The following is a 6,000-nucleotide window of genomic DNA, read 5'->3' as shown; positions in this document are numbered from 1 at the left end:
CTCCAGGCCAAGGGAATGGTTAGGACAAGTCTTAGTGTGTATGAGGACTAGCAAGGTGAACGTGACTGGATCCGAATGAACAAGGGGGAAGATGGTGGGGGAGAGGCAGGGTTATGTCTTTCTTACAGGACCTAGGATTTCACTTTGAGTGAAATGTGAAACCACTATAGGAATGTGAATGACGGGATGGGTGGCAAAAGGGGACCTGTGCTCTAAACCACTACCCTAGATGGTATGTGGCATAGAGGCCATAGGAAGGCAAGGGTTTGGGACTCCAGCAAAACATGATAGCATCTTGACGGGGGAAATGTTGGAGGTGGAGAGAAGTATTCAGTCTCTAGATGTATTTGACTGTGCCATCTACAGAACTATTGACATACAGTGAAAGAGAGAGGGGTCCAGGGTGAGGCCAAGTGATTCGTTCTAAGCAACCCAGAAGATTGAATGATATTTATTGAGTGGAACGATGAGAAGAGGCACAGATTGGGGAAGTGTATCCATCAGGTTATGCTGTGGTAACAAACAGACCCCCAAGTTTCACTCGATTAACCCACAAAATTCTCTCTGTCACTCATAGTGCATGTCTGCTGCCATGGCAGGGAGCTCTTCTCTCAGTATTAATTTGGAGACCCAGGGGGACTGAGGCTTCATCCTGACACTCTTCCTCCATCACCACTGCAGTTGGAAGGGAACCTAGTGAATTGTACTCTGGCTTCTCAAGCTCCTGCTGGGAAGTGAAGTCACTTCCCCTCACATTTCATCAGACAAAGCCACCACAGAGCTCTGCCTAACTTCAAAGAAGATGATGGGAAATGCAACCCTACCACATGCCTAGGAATCCGAGAGGTGGAAATATTTGGTGACTGGTACCAATGACTACCGCTGAAGAGAGAATCAGGAGATTTTTGGTTTTTGGTTTTTGGACACAGCCATCCAAGTGGAGGTGTAGTACACAAGTTTGAGGCCCAGGGGACAGTAAGGGGTGGACCCTAGTTTGTGGAACCAAGAGTTATATAATTCTAGGGGAAGTTTTTCTAAGTTAAAGAATTCAAGGGGGCGGGATCAATTAGGAGCTGGGAATTAATATGTACACTACCAAATGTAAAATGGATGGCTAGTGGGAAGCAGCTGCATAGCACAGGGAGATCAGCTCGATGCTTTGTGACCACCTAGAGGGGTGGGATAGGGAGGGTGGGAGGGAGACGTAAGAGGGAGGGGATATGGGGATATATGTATATGTATAGCTGATTCACTTTGTTATAAAGCAGAAACTAACACACCATTGTAAAGCAATTATACTCCAATAAAGATATAAAAAAAAGTATGTGTCTCCCCCACCAAAAAAACAGATACACAATACTATGTATAAAATAGATTAACAACAAGGACTTACCATATAGCACAGGGAACTATATTCAATAGCTTATAATAACCTATAATGGAAAAGAATCTGAAAAAGAATACGTATATGTGTATACCTGAATTACTTTGCTGTATACCTGAAAGTAACACAACATTGTAAATCAACTATACTTCAATTAAAAATAAAAGACAAAGAATTCAAGACTCAATTCAAAATTAGGTACAGCATCTTAGAAGGGGTTGTACAAGTGAGAGGCCCTAAAGGTTAAGCTATGCAAGCTTCGAAGTGACTCCATCTCTGAGAAGAAGGTGTAGCACTGCAAATGGGGAGTCACCCGCTAACAGTCACCGGGTAACAGAGGATTTTAAAGCAATGGGACTGAATGAAGTCACCGTTGTAGTGATGATAAAGGAGTCTCTGATCCCTGGAGTAATCCAGTGTTTTGAGATTAAGAAGCAATCAGCAAGGGAAACTGAGAAGTAGCCAATGAGATAGATTTGATAACAAAAAATTATTTTCTCTTTACATGGACTTTGTGCTTGCTCCCTTATACGCTGCTATTTATTTTTCATTACATCTCTTTTCTTGAACTACTGCAAAATGGAGAGTCCTGGATCATTTGACTTTTCACACCTGCATTCAAAAACCTGGGGTGGCCTCAGACCAATGCAGTTCAAAGAGAAATTCAGCATTGAACCAGCAGTATAAGGAGAAAGAATAGACTACAGGTCAAGAGAGGAAATCTTAACTTCTAACCCTGTCACCAATTTATTAATTCACTAGCTCCGGGTCACATAAATCCTCTGGACCTTAGTATATGCATCTATAAAATGAGGGATATATTATTTTCTCCAGATTCCTTTATGACTCTGCCATTTCACCCACATATTCCATGTCACCATGGGTTGGAACTCAGGACTGGATCACATCAATTTTCGTAATATGTATTTAATAGCATTCACTGATTTGTGTAAACATTTCAAGTTCCCTATTCATTTTACGTTGATTAAGATTGATGCACTTGAAGGTAATAAATAAAGTATGGAACCTTAAAAGGATGTTTGGCAATAAAACGGAATGATTGTAGCTGCAGAGTTCAAGGTAAACTGTAGGAAGTATTACCTAATCCCTTTATAAACCTCCTCTTTATTAGAGGGATTTAATTAACGTCAGACTCCAACTAACACATAATTTAATCATAAAAGAGACAGCCGGTTTTCTAGGGCTGCTGTAGCAAAGCACCACAAGCTGAGTGGCTTAAGCAGAAATGTGTTATCTCTGGGTCCTAGAGGCCAGAAGTCTGAGCCACAGGTGTCAGCAGGGCTGTGATCCCTCTGGAGACACAAGGGAAGGCCTCTCTCCTACCTTCTGGTGGTTCCTTGGCTAGTGGCAGTGTAACCCCATCTTTACATGACGTTCTCCCTGTGTATGTCTGTCTTCACGTTTCCCCCTTTTGAAGGATACCAGTTGTATTGTTTTAGGGCCCACGCTAATAACCTCACTTTAACTTGATTATCTCTGAGAAGACCCTCTCTCCAAATACGGTCACGTTCTGAGGCACTGAGACTAGGAGTAGCACGTAGGTACCAATTCTAGGTGCCAGGATTCCAACACATCTTTTTAGGGGGGACACAATTTGGCCCATAACACAAACAACTGCTGCCCCCAGCCTCAGTTCCTCTTCATCCTCAAGGACACCCACACTGTGTGTCTACTTCTCCCAGGGCTTTTATCTCTGCCTTCTTAACATTTTATGAATCTATTTCCTCCTCTCTATCTTCCCTGTTTCGGCTCAGACCTTCCTAATTTATTGTCTGGTCTAAGACAAGACTTTCCTACCCAGTTCCTCTATGTTATTCTTTTTTTTTTTTAAAAGAAATTCACGTTCTTATTTATTTATTTATTTAACTGATTGATTGATTGATTGCTGTGTTGGGTCTTCGTTTCTGTGCGAGGGCTTTCTCTAGTTGCGGCAAGCGGGGACCACTCTTCATCGCGGTGCGCGGGCCTCTCACTGTTGCGGCTCTCTTGTTGCGGAGCACAGGCTCCAGACGCGCAGGCTCAGTAATTGTGGCTCACGGGCCCAGTTGCTCCGTGGCATGTGGGATCTTCCCAGACCAGGGCTCGAACCCGTGTCCCCTGCATTGGCAGGCAGATTCTCAACCACTGCGCCACCAAGGAAGCCCTCTATGTTATTCTTATGATCACTGCTACCCCTGCCACAACTCCCCATCCTCCCCACGCCCTCCCCCCAGCACCAATTCATCCTCTACTGAGCAGTCAGTGTTTTCTTGCTAAAATGCACCTCTGACCTTGTCACCTCACTGCTAAAATCCCTCAGTGGCTTCACATAGACCTTTTGGATAAAGTGCAATTTCTCAGCACAGATCTCCAACCCTCCTCCAGATCCTGACTACCTCTCAAGCCTCAGCTTGAACCCTAACTCAGCCGTAACGTATACGAGGTGGTTCTTTGATAGTGCATTTTGTTTGTGCCCTATAGGAAGGCTGCTCTCTGCATATCAAGAGTCTCTGTGTCAAGTGGGAAAAGGTACCCCATCGGGGAGGATGAATTACAATAAAGTCCCCCTTCCTCCTGTTGGAGGCTGCCTCCGTATAAGTTCATATGCAGCTTGGGGCTGGATTTCAGGGCCCATTCTTCCTCCTTCTCCTCCAGTACAGAACAAAATAATATAACCATATATGGCTGCCCGGCCCTGTACACACATGCAGTAGGAATTCCCCAGGCAAACATTCATAAGATCTCAGGTTTGCATCTGCCAGGAAAAGCTCTCTGATCTCCCAAGCCGATTAGCTAAGAATAGAGGATTCTGTGGGAGCATCAAGGCAGGACCGACTTCCAACACCTGTTGCACTGCAAGGTGGTTTCCTCAGCGGAAGGTGAGCTCCTTCAACATAGGTGCTGGGTCTTAGTCACACCCCACTATGTCAGTACTCAGCATAGTGTGTAGCATATTTGGTACATCTCAAATGAGATTTTTCCATTTTTTTTCTTGAGAATCTGTGAATTCAGAAGTGCTGGAACAGCTGAAAACACCACAAGTCGCTGATGGTGTGAACCTGGGCGAAGTCCCACGCAGGCTGGCCTGCTCTGGAGGGAAGCTGCTTAGTGCCAGGGAGCAGTTCTAGATTGTGGTTCTGGTCCCAGGCCATTCACCAACCAGCCTGATGGCTAGAGGACTCAATCACTTGGTAAAACCTTTAAAGCTCTTCTATTTTGTGGTTTTATAAGGTTCTCTTGTCCACATTTCTCCCCTCGCTGCCTAAATTTAAAAAAATTTCTCTACTATATGCCCTAAAACTCCACCAGCTAGAAAGTGAACATGAAATGTTTCTCAGTCAATCACACAATCATATGAGTTAGATTGATAAATTTAAACCTTCAAATCGCTAGTTAAAATCAACAGTCCCTGAAGAAATGTACATCTTGATTGGGAGAGAGGAGAGAGGGGAAGCTCCAGGGCACAGACCATGTTAAGGTGGAAGGATGGGAGCTGGGACTGTGCCAGCCTTACTGGGAATTGTGTTGTCTGTTATTGACAAGGCTGAGTTTCCTCCATTCAGCCCCTGTCATCTAGGGCACATGACTGCTGACCTCCTGGGGCCCAGGCCCATTCCAAGCAAGGATAATTGATAGGACTCTTTGTTAAGGCAAAGAAAAGAGACCCTATAGATACTACAGCACCTGGGAATTGTGCCGAAAGAGGTGGCCAGTCTTAGCGGTAATAAAACTCTCTTCCTTCATGCCTTCCATGAGGGCAGAGTAAAACTCCCTTCAGGTTCTTTCCAGATTGACAGAGGACGGGCTGAAAAATTAACGCGAGAAAAACCAAGCACTGTTTGCATCATACTCTGAACTCTCTGAATAGAGGAAGTTCTATTTGTAAGATTATCTTGGTAATAGGCCTGCACCCCCATCTCCTTATAAAATTTAAGGGCAGAGCTAAGGGATCCCATCGCAGCAGGGCTGGATTTATCTGTAAGCCAAGAGAATACTCTGAAGGAAATAAAAGCATTTTACAAATCCCGAGCCTTTGTGGGGACACCTAAGGACCCTGTGGGTTACCCTTATTTCTCATCTAAGTCTAAACTGGCTGAGAAAGCAAGCCCCCCTGCTAGCTCTTCTCTGCCCTGCCCAAAGGCCTTGATCATTTTTGAATACGTGGAGAAGGGTTGGTGATGCCTATTATTTTCCAGCATTTTATGAACTTTATTTTATGGAGTCGGTTCAGGAAAGTACTGTAATTAAAAATAATCCTCCGGGACTTCGCTGGTGGCACAGTGGTTAAGAATCTGCCTGCCAATGCTGGGGCCACGGGTTCGAGCCCTGGTCCGGGAAGATCCCACGTTGCCGCGGAGCACCTAAACCCGTGCGCCACAACTACTGAGCCTGTGCGCCACAACTACTGAAGCCTGCGGCCCCAGAGCCCATGCTCCGCAACAAGAGAAGCCAATGAGAAGCCTGCACGCCACAATGAAGAGTAGCCGCCACTCACCACAACTAGAGAAAGTCTGTGCGCAGCAACAAAGACCTGACACAGCCAAAAATTAATTAATTAGTTAAAAAAAAATCCTCCTAGTTATCTAGTTCTATCCATTTACCTAATCCTATTTTAA

Source organism: Balaenoptera physalus (assembly GCF_965194825.1).
Source record: "Balaenoptera physalus genome assembly, chromosome: 5".
Lineage (NCBI taxonomy): Eukaryota > Metazoa > Chordata > Mammalia > Artiodactyla > Balaenopteridae > Balaenoptera > Balaenoptera physalus.
Note: the sequence above shows the minus strand (reverse complement) of the source record.